Source organism: Moschus berezovskii, chromosome X (genome assembly GCF_049115385.1).
Source record: "Moschus berezovskii isolate FMDL1 chromosome X, NW_MosBer_1.0, whole genome shotgun sequence".
Lineage (NCBI taxonomy): Eukaryota > Metazoa > Chordata > Mammalia > Artiodactyla > Moschidae > Moschus > Moschus berezovskii.
Genome location: NC_142488.1, coordinates 138,615,926 through 138,631,369, shown reverse-complemented (window position 1 = coordinate 138,631,369; position 15,444 = coordinate 138,615,926).

Sequence of the window (15,444 nt, the reverse complement as noted above, 5' to 3'; positions counted from 1 at the left end):
GCTTAGAAAGAAGACTTTCCTTCCAATATGACATAGCTATTTACCCATATTTCCTTTTAATGCTTTTTTCTGATTTCATTTTTTTTACATTTTTATGGGGAAGCTATTGATTTTTGAATGTGCATTTTGACACAAATATTTTCCTGAATTCCCCTGTACATTGCAGTTACAATTATGTAAAATTTGTTTATAGAATATAATATAAAAATTAAAAATCCTATAGTTGCATTAGATGGAGAGATTAAGGAAAGCTTCCTTCCTTCTTAGGGAACTTTAAAAGTAAGATTATATTTTTCCTAAACAGGGAGAGAAAAGTCAGCAATTAATGGGTCCCGGCTCAAGTCCCAGTTCTACCTTTTTTCTAGTTGAGTGATTTTTGGCAAGATTCCTTTCAATTTCCTCACCCAGGGAGAAGAGAGAGTTTGGACAAATGATCTGTAAGCTCTCTAGTAGCTCCAACATTCTTGGGTTGTACATTTTGACCAAACAGATCTCAATAATGACTTGCCAATTCAGATCAAAGCAGAAAACTGTTTTGTAGTTCTTGTAGATGGATTTCTTAAATGTCTTTTGAATTTTTTAACAAACAAATGATAATCCCCTGTCCTGCTTCAAAAGTGGGTCACTATAAAGCCAGACACTGGAAAAGATAACTGCAGTGACATAATTGTTTGACATGTCCTAGGAATGTTAACCTGCTGCAGAATTCACATACTTGTTATAGTTTGTGGAATGTGCTCTGGGGAAATGAGTCTGCTTAAGCCTGGGGACTCAAATACATGCACTGCTACCCTCTCCTTACCTCCCTCTTTTCAGCAATGGTTCACAGCCTTCGACATGAAGTGTCTTTTCTATTTGCTAAAAGTACATCACCTTCCAGCTCTCCTAGTTCTAACATGTAACTGGTCACTATATTTACTTGCATTTCAAATAAAATATACCAAAGTGAAGTTGTAAAAAACACTAGAATGCCCTTGCAGTAATTGGATTTTCTGCTCTGACTTGGGAACATGAGATGTATTAAGTGGAACATGCCAAAATGCTAAGGCAGCATGAAGGACACCATCTGTCACAATATTTTTCTAGTTAATTTTAAGTGAGCAAAAGATTAAAAATATGTTTTCTTAGTCCTTGCATCTTCACAGAGGAAATCTATTAAAACAGAAGCTGTGACGTTTGCCATCCCCTTATCTGTCTCCCTAAGTTACCAACATTTAAATGAGGTTATGAATCATCGAGGAAGGGAAAGGGGGGTTGGAGGAGGCAGAGTGTTGGGAAAGTGATAGAATTCTTCACTGTTTTAGTTTTCTACTGCTGCTGTAACGAATAACCACAAACAGCATCTTAAACAGACACATTTATAGTATAGTTCTGTAAGTTAAAAATCTGAAATGGGTCTCATTGGGCTAAATTTCAGGTGTCCAGAATGCTGCATTTTTTTTTTCTGGAGGCTCTGGGAAAGAGTTCATTTCCTTGCCTTTTCCATATTCTAGAGGCCACCTAGATTCTTTGACTCATGGCCCCTTTGTCCATCTTTAAAGCCAGTGATTTTGCATCTCTCTGGCAGAAGGAATATTGCTGAAATACATAATAGGTGACAAGTAGAGCCAGAATAGAAGTTGTTAGATGAAAGTGAACTGTAATGTTAAGACTGTAGACTTTTATTAAGCTCAGCATAGCTTATATCTCACAGGTCCAATTCAACAGTTGATGACCAGTTCAGCATTCATTTTTGTTGTTGAGATCTAGTTGACCTATAACATTGTGCAAGTTTAAGGTGTTCAAGGAGTCCTACATGACTGAGCGATTAACACTTTCACTTTCAAGGTATACAATGTGTTCATTTGACACACTAATATGTTGCAATAAATCACTGTAGTGTTAGCTAATGTTTCTGTCATCTCACATAATTGACATTTCATTTTTGTGGTGTGAACGTTTAAGATTTTCTCTTTCAGCAACTTTGAAGTGTATAATGCAGTATTGTTGACTGTGCTGTGCATTAGATATCTAGAACATATTCATCTCCTAACTGCAAATTTGTACCCTTTGACCAACATCTCCCCAGTTTTCCCAACCTCTGGCTCTCTGTTTCTAGGAGTTTAGCTTTTATATATTACACATATAAGTGAGATCATACAGTACTTTTCTCTGTTTGACTTACCTCACATAGAATAATTAATACCCTCAAGGTTGATCCATGTTGTTGCACATGGCAGGATTTGTTCTTCCATGCCTGAATGATATATATTCCGTTTGGATATGTGTGGATGTGTCTGTGCATGTGCCATTCATTCATCTGTTGATGGACACAGGTTGTTTTCATGTCTTGGCTATAGTGAATAATGGTGCAATAAATGTGAGAGTGTAGATAAGTTTTCAGTACACTCTTTTCATTTCCTTTGGATTTAGCCAGAAGTAGTATAGCTGGACCAGATGCTAGTTCTATTTTTAGATTTTTAAGGAACCCTCCATACTGTTTTCTGTATAGTTGTTGCATCTATTTACATCCCCACTAACAGTGCACAAGGGTTCCATTTTCTCCACATCCTTGCCAAGGCGTGTGATCTCTCAATTTCTTGATGATAAACATTCCAACAGGTATGAGGTGATATCTATTGATTTCCCTTTGAAAGATGTTTACATTATTTCTAAATTTTTTCTATTGGAAACAATCCTGTTTTGTGCTATTATGATTATTTCCATGAGGATAAACTTTTAAAGGAGGACCTACAAGGTAAAAGATGATGTGTATTTTTAAGACTTTTGATAAATCATACCAACATGTTGTGGTGGTTGTTTAGTTGCTAAGTCATGTCCGACTCTTTCCAATCCCATGGGCTATTTTATCAGATATAGTGTCTGACTCTTTACCCACCAGGCTCTTCTGGCCATGGGATTTCCCAGGCAAAAATGCTGGAGTGGGTTGCCATTTCCTTCTCCAGGGAATCTTCCTGACCCAGGAACTGAACCCCTGTTTCCTGAATTGGCAGGCTGATTCTTTACCTGTGAGCCACGCTGCTGTGGTTTAAGACTTAAAATTAAGGATCAAGTTTTTGTTCTACCTTGACATCTGATGGGGCTCCCCAGGTGGCGCTAGTGGTAAAAGGACCCACTTGCCAATGCAGGAGATGTAAGAGATGGGGGTTCGATCCCTGGGTTGAGAAGATCCCTTTGAGGAGCATGGGGCAACCCACTCCAGTATTCTTGCCTGGAGAATCCCATGGACAGAGGAGCTTGGCAGGCTACAACCCATGGGGTCACAAAGAGTTGGACATGATATCTGATAAAATCAGGAGGGCCTTGACTGGCCTAACTGAAAGTTCCCCTGTCCACTCTGCTCCTGTGAATAAATTAAAACGTTCCTTATCACAGGGACTAAATGCAGTTACTGCTTATTCCTCAGCATGGATTTCAGTTCCCTGCGAGCCTGGAATCATTCAAACAAGCCAATTGCATCCTCCCATGGTGACCAAGGGCAACCTACCCTCTTGATGCTGCAAATCCTGCTTTCCACAACCATTGCTCATCCCTTGGGTTGATAAGTACAAACCTTGTGTGGTCCTGCCTGGCAGACAATGTCCTCCTCTCCTGGGCTGTAAGTAAAGTGACTGATAAAATGCTATAGATTTCATGTTTCCAGTGTCCAGCATCACATGGTTGACCCTAGGGCAGGGATCCCTTCATCATCAATGGGTGAAGAGGAGGCACTTGAAAATACCTAGGCTTCAGAATCACTGAAGATATTTTATGATGGTTTTGCTGAAGCATTTGGGATCATAAGATGTACAAACCTTATGAAAGTTAAGAATCCTATTTCCAGAAAAAAGAGTTGGTGATCAAACATACACACTCTGCGTACAATTTCAGGGATCCTCTGAAGCACCCAGAATGACTGTCCTTATGAGTTCATGAAATTTTGCTATGACATAAAAACACCGAGTATCATTTTTTGCTCAGTTTAAAAAATGAGTCCATTTGAATCCTTTTCCATGGAAAATGTGTTTCTACTCACATTCCAAGATATTTTTGTAACAATATCACTACATATATTGCTGCATAGTACCTAATGTTAGATATGTGGGAAGAACAGCTCCTATTATTCAATCAAAAGAATAGTGTCTTGTTTGTTTGTTTTGTTTTTTGAAAGCACTAGAAGAAAGTTGGAAGGCTACAGGCTTTTTACTTTTTTTGTGTGTGTCTGTGTTAGGCCCTGTGCCAAGCGTTTTATAAGGAATAGCTCCTTTGATCTTCAAGTTTGTAAGGATGATGAATGTTTGCCTATCACATGGAAGATATTCCATTAATTGAGAAGCAATGAAGTGTAGTAGATTGGGTTTTGGCAATAGAGACCTGGACTTGAATCTTGATGTTTCTACAACAAAACCTTAGGCAATTAACCTCTCTGAGTTTCAATTTTCTCATATGTAAAATGGAAACAACAGCAATACTACTACTAACCTTTTATGATGTATGTGTATTAAAAGTGCTAATATGTGTTAAGCACCCACTTTAGTGCCTAGTATTAGTAGACCTCAATAAATTTTCAATATTACCACCTCTCTTTCACAGATGTGGAAACAGGGCGAGAGAGGTAACTTGCTGAATGTCACATAGCTAATAACTTATCAAGGTCATAGAATTAATAGCAGAGTCTGAGTCAAGTGACAGATGACTGTTCACAGATTATAATTAGATTAATTTTCAGAATGTGTACAATTTTCTATAATTTCTATTAGCATACTAACATACATCAACAAAATGAAAGCTTGGACTGGGAAATAGTGACATGATATTTGATGAGAAATAGATGAACAGCTGTAGCTGTGACATCTTGAGAATGCTTAAGGAACAAGGGCTCAATGGGAGACCATTTTGGAAATCTGAGATGGTAACTTGCTCTCTGAGCATCTGCTGTGGTCCCGTGGGGCCCTCCTCACCAGTGATAGAACTGTGCCTTGGGATATGTTTCAGACAACTGAGATTTGCTGTACATTTTCCTCATTTGAGTCCTACAACTAAAGAGGTATGTGTGTGTGTGCTAAGTTGCTTCAGTAGTGTACGACTAATTGCAACGCTATGGACTGTAGCCCACCAGGCTCTTCTGTCCATGGGATTCTCCAGGCAAGAATACTGGAGTGAGTTGCTATGCCAACTCCAGGGGACCTTCCTGACCCACAGATTGAACCTGCATCTCTTATGTCTCAGGTAATAGGCAGACGGGTTCTTTACCACCAGCTCCACCTGGGAAGCCCCAAAAGGTATCAGTTCAGTTCAGTCGCTCAGTCGTTTCTGACTCTTTGAGACCTCATGAACCGCAGCACGCCAGGCCTCCCTGTCCATCACCAACTCTTGGAGTCCACCCAAACCCATGTCCATTTTGTCGGTGATGCCATCTAACCAACTCATCCTCTCTTGTCCTTTTCACCTCTTGCCCTCAATCTTTCCCAGCATCAGGGTCTTTTCAAATGAGTCAACTCTCCACATCAGGTGGCCAAAGTATTGGAGTTTCAGCTTAAACATCATTCCCTCCAATGAACACCCAGGACTGATCTCTTTTAGGATGGACTGGTTGGATCTCCTTGCAGTCCAAGGGACTCGCAAGAGTCTTCTCCAGCACCACAGTTCAAAAGCATCAATTCTTCAGCGTTCAGTTTTCTTTATAGTCCAACTCTCACATCCATACATGACTACCAGAAAAACCATAGCCTTGACTAGATGGACCTTGGTTGGCAAAGTAATATCTCTGCTTTTTAATATGCTGTTTAGGTTGGTCATAACTTTCCTTCCAAAGAGCAAGCATTTTTTAATTTCATGACTGCAATCACCATCCACAGTGATTTTGGAGCCCAGAAAAATAAAATCAGCCACTGTTTCCACTCTTTCTCCATCTATTTGCCATGAAATGATGGGACTGGATGCCATGATCTAGAGGTATACATATCCTCATTTTACATGTGATGAAATTGAGGCTCTGAGAGGTTTAAGAACTCATTCAAGTTCACCAACTGTGAAGCAGTGGAGGCTAAAATGCAAAGCAGGACCCACTGACTGTTCTTACCTTAATTGGCTACAGAATAAGAGCATTATAATTATATAATAATAAAAACAACAACAATTATAATTACCAAGTATTGTTTACTGCATGCTAGCACTCTACATGAGGTATCTGATTTAATCCTCTCCAGCATCAGAAGACAATTATTACCTGCAGAAGGAAGAGGAAACAAGTTCAAAGAGGCTAAGTAACTTGTCCAGCCAATGATCCCAAAGCTAGGAGGTAAAGCTAGATTACAAACTCACATTCTTACTCCAGGAAGAAAATCCTGGTGAAAACACAGGCGATTGAACTTGAATAGGAATAAAGTTTTTCATTGAAAAAATATTGAAGATAGTTTTCTAAAGCACTAGTGGTTTAGAACAATGATACTTTCAATACCTACCTAATGCAAATGCCTGTTATAGATGAAACTAAGGACCCACTCCAGTACTCTTGCCTGGAAACTCCCATGGATGGAGGAGCCTGGTAGGCTGCAGTCCATGGGTCGCAAAGAGCTGGACATGACTGAGCGACTTCACTTTCACTTTCCACTTTGATGCATTGGAGAAGGCACTGGCAACCCACTCCAATGTTCTTGCTTGGAGAATCCCAGGGGCGGGGGAGCCTGGTAGACTGCCGTCTATGGGGTTGCACAGAGTCAGACTCGACTGACGTGACTTAGCAGCAGTAGCAGCAAGGATAATTTACCATCCTATCTACTTTTGCTAGAAAATGCTATAGGAATAATTGACTATAAATATAAAATTCTCCAAGCCAGGCTTCAGCAATATGTGAACCGTGAACTTCCAGGTGTTCAAGTAGGTTTTAGAAAAGACAGAGGAACCAGAGATCAAATATCCAATATCTGCTGGATCATGGAGAAAGCAAGAGAGTTCCAGAAAAACATCTATTTCTGCTTCATTGACTATGCCAAAGCCTTTGACTGTGTGGATCAAAATAAACTGGAAAATTCTGAGAGAAATGGGAATACCAGACCACCTGACCTGCCTCTTGAGAAACCTGTATGCAGGTCAGGAAGCAACAGTCAGAAATGGTCATGGAACAACAGACTGGTTCCAGATAGGAAAAGGAGTACGTCAAGGTTGTATATTGTCACCCTGCTTATTTAACTTCTATGCAGAGTACATCATGAGGAACGCTGGGCTGCAAGAAGCACCAGCTGGAATCAAGATTGCTGGGAGAAACATCAATAACCTAAGATATGCAGATGACACTACCCTTATGGCAGAAAGTGAAGAGGAACTAAAAAGCCTCTTGATGAAAGTGAAAAAGGAGAGTGAAAAGTTTGGCTTGAAGCTCAACATTCAGAAAACTAAGATCATGGCATCTGGTCCCATCACTTCATGGGAAATAGATGGGGAAACAGTGGAAACAGTGTCAGACTTTATTTTTTGGGGGGGCTCCAAAATCACTGCAGATGGTGATTGCAGCCATGAAATTAAAAGACGCTTACTCCTTGGAAGGAAAGTTATGACCAACCTAGATAGCATATTAAAAAGCAGAGACATTACTTTGCCAACAAAGGTCCGTCTAGTCAAGGCTATGGTTTTTCCCGTGGTCATGTATGGATGTGAGAGTTGGACTGTGAAGAAATCTTATTGCCGAAGAATTGATGTTTTTGAAGTGTGGTGCTGGAGAAGACTCTTGAGAGTCCCTTGGACTGCAAGGAGATCCACCCAGTTCATTCTAGAGGAGATCAGTCCTGGATGTTCATTGGAAGGACTGATGCTAAAGCTGAAACTCCAATACTTTGGCCACCTCATGCGACGAGTTGACTCACTGGAAAAGAATCTGATGCTAGGAGAGATTGGGGGTGGGAGGAGATGGGGACGACAGAGAATGAGATAGCTGGATGGCATCACTGACTCGATGGACGTGAGTTTGAGTGAACTCCGGGAGTTGGTGATGGACAGGGAGGCCTGGCGTGCTGTGATTCATGGGGTCGCGGAGAGTCGGACACGACTGAGCAACTGAACTGAACTGAAATGATATTTTGGTTTTTTTAAAAATCTTTCTATGAAATATAAAACTTACAGCCAGTAACATAAGTATACATAATGTGAATATTTATAAATATTTGTAAATCAAATACATGTGTAACTAGCAATCAAATAAATAAGAATATTGCCAGTGTACCTAGATGCCCTGAGGGACCCTTCTGTTCATGTACTCCTTCCATACATATAAATATTTAGACCTTGAATTCTTGAAATAAATATGACTCGAGCAAAATGGATAATCCTCTTAATTTATTTTTGGATTTGGTTTGCTGCTTTTTTGTTTAGGGCTTTATATCTATACCCATTAGTGAGACTGGCTTATAATTTTCCTTTTTAACGTCATCTTTTCAAGTTAGGTATTCAAGTTATGTTAACTTCATAAAATGAGTAAGAAGTGTACTCTTTTTACATCTTCTGGAACATTTGTTAAAGACTGAAAGTTTTCTTCCTCTGAAGAGTGACTGAACTTGAAAACTGACAATGAGGTTCATCTGTATCACTGTGTGTGTGTGTGTGTGTGTGTATATGTGTGTGTGCACATATGTAATAATTACACAAAGGTTCATATGTTCTGTTTCTTCTTGAAGCCATTTTGATAAGTTGAAATTTTTTAGGAGTGATCCCATTTTTTGTTTATATTTTCAGACTTATTGGAAGAGTTATTCTTAATAAAGTCTTGTTTCTCATGTCCTATTTATAGTCACATCCCCTTTTCATTTCTTAGATTTAATGTTTGATCTTGTAATCATTCTCACCATAAGACTATACATTTTGATTGTTTTATCAATAACCAATTTTTGGTTTTTGATCTACTTTATTTCTGTTTTCTGTTTCCTTATATCATCACCTGTATTGTCTTGGGGGAATTTATTTTACTGTTAATTTAAACCTCATTTCTTTTTAATTATCATTTTTCTAACACATGCTATCAAGGCTATATAATTCTCTTTAAGTGCTGATTTAGCTGTATATCATTAGTCTTGATATGTAGTATTTTTATTACAACTTCAGTTCAGTTCAGTTCAGTCACTTAGTCGTGTCCGACTCTCTGCGACCCCATGAACCACAGCACGCCAGGCCTCCCTGTCCATCACCAACTCCCGGAGTTCACTCAAACTCACGTCCATCGAGTCGGTGACGCCATCCAGCCATCTCATTCTCTGCTGTCCCCGTCTCCTCCTACCCCCAATCCCTCCTAGCATCAGATTCTTTTCCAGTGAGTCAACTCATCGCATGAGGTGGCCAAAGTATTGGAGTTTCAGTTTTAGCATAAGTCCTTCCAATGAACACCCAGGGTTGATCTCTTTAGAATGGACTGGTTGGATCTCCTTGCAGTACAGGGGACTCTCAAGAGTCTTCTCCAGCACCACAGTTCAAAAGCATCAATTCTTTGGCGATCAGCTTTCTTCACAGTCCAACTCTCACATCCATACATGACCATGGGAAAAACATAGCCTTGACTAGACTAGGTTTTAGAAAAGGCAGAGGCACCAGAGATCAAATTGCCAACATCCGCTGGATCATGGAGAAAGCAAGAGAGTTTCAGAAAAACATCTATTTCTGCTTCATTGACTATGCCAAAGCCTTTGACTGTGTGGATCACAATAAACTGTGGAACATTCTGAAAGAGATGGGAATCCCAGACCACCTGACCTGCCTCTTGAGAAACCTGTATGCAGGTCAGGAAGCAACAGTTAGAACCGGTCATGGAACAACAGACTGGTTCCAAATAGGAAAAGGAGTGCGTGAAGGTTGTATATTGTCACCTTGCTTATTTAACTTATATGCAGAGTACATCATGAGGAACGCTGGGCTGGAAGAAGCACAAGCTGGAATCAAGATTGCTGGGAGAAATATCAATAACCTCAGATATGCAGATGACACTACCCTTATGGCAGAAAGTGAAGAGGAACTCAAAAGCCTCTTGATGAAAGTGAAAGAGGAGAGTGAAAAGGTTGGCTTGAAGCTCAACATTCAGAAAACAAAGATCATGGCATCTGGTCCCATCACTTCATGGGAAATAGATGGAAAAACAGTGGAAACAGTGTCAGACTTTCTTTTTTGGGCTCCAAAATCACTGCAGATGCTGATTGTAGCCATGAAATTAAAAGACGCTTGCTCCTTGGAAGGAAAGTTATGACCAACCTTGATAGTATATTAAAAAGCAGAGACATTACTTTGCCGACCAAGGTCCGTCTAGTCAAGGCAATGGTTTTTCCCGTGGTCATGTATGGATGTGAGAGTTGGACTGTGAAGAAAGCTGATCGCCGAAGAATCGATGCTTTTGAACTGTGGTGTTGGAGAAGACTCTTGAGAGTCCCTTATACTGCAAGGAGATCCAACCAGTCCATTCTAAAGGAGATCAATCCTGGATGTTCATTGGAGGGATTGATGCTAAAGCTGAAACTGCAATACTTTGGCCACCTCATGCGACGAGTTGACTCACTGGAAAAGACTCTGATGCTGGGAAAGGTTGGGGGCGGGAGGAGAAGGGGACGACGGAGAATGAGATGGCTGGATGGCATCACCGACTCTGTGGACATGAGTTTGAGTGTACTCCGGGAGTTGGTGATGGACAGGGAGGCCTGGCGTGCTGTGATTCATGGGGTCGCGGAGAGTCGGACACGACTGAGCGACTGAACTGAACTGAACTGACTAGACGGACCTTGGTTGGCAAAGTAATGTCTCTGCTTTTTAATATGCTATCTAGGCTGGTCATAACTTTCCTTCCAAGGAGCAAGCGTCTTTTAATTTCATGGCTGCAATCAGCATCCGAAGTGATTTTGGAGCCCCCAAAAATAAAGTCTGACACTGTTTCCACTGTTTTCCCCATCTATTTTCCATGAAGTGATGGGACCAGATGCCATGATCTTTGTTTTCTGAATGTTGAGCTTCAAGCCAACCTTTTCACTCTCCTCTTTCACTTTCATCAAAACAGCTTAGTTCAAAAAATTTTAAAAAATTATCATTTCTTATTCTTTGACTATCAATTATTTAGAAGAGTATTTCTTAATACTCAGGGATTTTTCTGTTGCTTTAATTTCTCACTTAATTGCCCTATGGTCAGAGAACGTACTCAATAAGGTTTCATTGCTCTAAAATCCACTGACACTTGCTTTATGGCCCATGGTATATAGTATTTTTGATAAATATTCTATATGTTCTTGAAGTGAATGTATTTACAATTTTACTGGAAAATATATTTTCCAATTGTTTTATACAATAATTAAATGTTTTTACTAGTTCAGTTTCGTTTATGAGGTTGTTAATATTTTTCCATGTATTGTTGAGGATCATTGTGTCAGTAACACAGTTATTAAAATATTCTGGCATGATTGTACATCTGTCTAGTTTTCCTTGTATTCGATTTTGGTTTCTGTATTTTTAGTTTTGGGGCTTCCCTGGTTGCTCAGTGGTAAAGAATCTGTGTACCAATATAGGAGACAAAGGTTCAGTTCCTGAGTTGGGAAGATACCCTGGAAAAGGAAATGGCAACCCACTGCAGTATTCATGCCAGGGAAAGCCTGTGGACAGAGGAGCCAGGCAGGCTATATAGTCCATAGGGTCGTAAAAGAGTCAGACATAACTTAGTGATTAAACAGCAACAAATTTTTAGTTTATGTTAGTAGTTCTATACAAGTTTGGAATTATTTATGCTTATTGATTATTTAAACCTTGTATCATTAAGTAGTGATCCTCTGTATCTCTGTGATGATTTTGCATTAAAGAAGAAAATTTCTGATATTAATAAAGCTATACCAACTTTCTTTTGTTAGAGTTTAATATATTTCTCTATCCTTGTATTTCCAACTTTTAGATCATTATGATTTAGATTCAGTTCAGTTCAGTTCAGTTCATTCGCTCAGTCGTGTCTGACTCTTTGCGACCCCATGAATCACAGCACGCCAGGCCTCCCTGTCCACCAACAAATCCCGGAGTTCACTCAAACTCATGTCCATCAAGTCGATGATGCCATCCAGCCATCTCATCCTCTGTCTTCCCCTTCTCCTCCTGCCCCCAATTCTTCCCAGCATCAGATTCTTTTCCAGTGAGTCAGCTCATCGCATGAGGTGGCAAAAGTATTGGAGTTTCAGCTTTAGCATCAGTCCTTCCAATGATCACCCAGGATTGATCTCCTTTAGAATGGACTGGTTGGATCTCCTTGCAGTACAAGGGACTCTCAAGAGTCTTCTCCAGAACCACAGTTCAAAAGCATCAATTCTTCGGCGCTCAGCTTTCTTCACAGTCCAACTCTCACATCCGTACATGACCACTGGAAAAACAATAGCCTTGACTAGATGGACCTTTGTTGGCAAAGTAATCTCTCTGCTTTTTTAATATAATATCTAGGTTGGTCATAACTTTCTTTCAAGGAGTAAGCATCTTTTAATTTCATGGCTGCAATCAGCATCCACAGTAATTTTGGAGCCCAAAAAATAAAGTCTGACACTGTTTCCACAGTTACCCCATCTATTTCCCATGAAGTGATGGGACCAGATGCCATATCTTTGTTTTCTGAATGTTGAGCTTCAAGCCAACCTTTTCACTCTCCTCTTTCAATTTCATCTAGAGACTTTTGAGTTCCTCTTCACTTTCTGCCATAAGGGTAGTGTCATCTGCATATCTGAGGTTATTGATATTTCTCCCAGCAATCTTGATTCCAGCTGGTACTTCTTCCAGCCCAGCGTTCCTCATGAGGTACTCTGCATATAAGTTAAATAAGCAGAGTGACAATACACAACATTGACGTACTCCTTTTCCTATTTGGAACCAGTCTGTTGTTCCTTGTACAGTTCTGACTGTTGCTTCCTGACCTGCACACAGGTTTCTCAAGAGGCAGGTCAGGTTGTCTGGTATTCCCATTTCTTTCAGAATTTTCCAGTTTATTTTGATCCACACAGTCAAAGGCTTTGGCATAGTCAATGAAGCAGAAATAGATGTTTTTCTGGAACTCTCTTGCTTTCTCCATGATCCAACAGATGTTGTCAATTTGATCTCTGGTGCCTCTGCCTTTTCTAAAACCTGCTTGAACATCTGGGAGTTCACAGTTCACATATTGCTGAAGCCTGGCTTGGAGAATTTTGAGCATGACTTTACTAGCGTGGGAGATGAGTGCAATTGTGTGGTAGTTTGAGCATTCTTTGGCATTGCCTTTCTTTGGGATTGGAATGAAGCGTGACCTTTTCCAGTCCTGTGGCCACTGCTGAGTTTTCCAAATTTGCTGGCATATTGAGTGCAACACTTTCACAGCATCATCTTTCAAGATTTTAAATAGCTCAACTGGAATTCTATCAGCTCCACTAGCTTTGTTTGTAGTGATGCTTTCTAAGGCCCATTTGACTTCACATTCCAAGATGTCTGGCTCTAGGTCAGTGATCACGTTATTGTGATTATCTTGGTCATGAAGATCTTTTTGTACCGTTCTTCTGTGTATTCTTGCCACCTCTTCTTAATATCTTCTGCTTCTGTTAGGTCCATACCACTTCTGTCCTTTATCGAGCCCATCTTTGCATGAAAAGTTCCCTTGGAATCTCTAATTTTCTTGAAGAGATCTCTTGTTTTTCCTATTCTGTTGTTTTCCTCTATTTCTTTGCATTCATCACTGAGGAAGGCTTTCTTATCTCTCCTTGCTATTCTCTGGAACTGTGCATTCAGATGCTTATGTCTTTCCTTTTCTCCTTTGCTTTTCGCTTCTCTTCCTTTCACAGCTATTTGTAAGGCCTCCTCAGACAGCCATTTTGCTTTTTTGCATTTCTTTTCCATGGGGATGGTCTTGGTCCCTGTCTCCTCTACAATATCACGAACCTTTGTCCAGAGTTCATCAGGCACTCTATCAGATCTAGTCCCTTAAATCTATTTCTCACTTCCACTGTATAATCATAAGGGATTTGATTTAGGTCATATCTGAATGGCGTAATGGTTTTCCCTATTTTCTTCAATTTAAGTGTGAATTTGGCAATAAGGAGTTCATGATCTGAGCCACAGTCAGCTCCTGGTCTTGTTTTGGCTGACTTTATTGAGCTTCTCCATCTTTGGCTGCAAAGAATATAATCAATCTGATTTCAGTGTTGACCACCTGGTGATGTCCATGTATAGAGTCTTCTCTTGTGTTGTTGGAAGAGGGTGTTTGCTGTGACCAGTGCATTCTCTTGGCAAAACTCTATTAGCCTTGTGCTCCAAGGCCAAATTTGCCTGTTACTCCAGGTGTTTATTGACTTCCTACTTTTGCATTCCAGTCCCCTATAATGAAAAGGACATCTTTTTTGTTGTTAGTTCTAAAAGGTCTTGTAGGTCTTCATAGAACCGTTCATCTTCGGCTTCTTCAGCATTACTGGTTGGGGCATAGGCTTGGATTACTCTAATATTGAATGATTTAGATTTGTTTCTTGTAAATAGCCTGTGCTGATATGTTTTTTAAGTCCAGTCTTATAATCCCCTTCTTGTACTGGAGCAGTTTGTCCATTTTTACTGATGGTAACTACCATTGTTTTATTTTGAGCTCTTTGTCTTGCCTGTTCTATATTTTGTGTTTTTCTTTCTTTCTTGATTTCAGTTCAGTTAAGTCACTCAGTCATGTCCACCTCTTTGCGGCCCCATGGACTCAAGTATGCCAGGCTTCCCTGTCCATCACCAACTCCTGGAGCTTGCTCAAACTCATGTCCATTGAGTTGGTGGTGCCATCCAACCATCTCATCCTCTGTCATCCCCTTCTCCCACCTTCAGTCTTTCCTAGCATCAGGGTCTTTTCCAATGAGTCAGTTCTTTGCGTCAGGTGGCCAAAGTATTGGAGCTTCAGCTTCAGCATCAGTCCTTCCAATGAATAGTCAGAACTGATTTCCTATAGGATGAACTGATTGGATCTCCTTGCAGTCAAAGGGATTCTCAAGAGTCTCTCCAACACCATAGCTCAACAGCATCATTCTTCAGTGCTCAGCTTTCTTTATAGTCCAACGTTCACATCCATACATGACTACTGGAAAAACCATACCTTGACTGATTTTTCTTGACTTCAACTGGACTGCTCATTCCATTTTTTTCCCCTCAACTGGTTTCAAATTATGCATTCTATTTCTGTTCTTGAGGTTGAGTTTCCTTGGGCATCCCAGATGTTGCAAAACTGGGTTGCAATTCAATGTTAAAAATTGTTTGTTTTTGTTTCACTTTAACTTTGGAAGTGAAGTATTTGGGGATTTTAGCCTTAAAGGGATGATTTATCAGAGTTTCTGATTTTTGTAGCCCCTGTGTTTTGATTTTGATTTCTCTAGGCTTGCAAAATCACCAAAAGTGCAGCTGAATTCCTCATCTTTTCCTCCTAGAGAGGTATATACTCTTAGAGCTAAGAGATAGGTATATACCCTTAGAGCTAAAAGATAGGTATATATC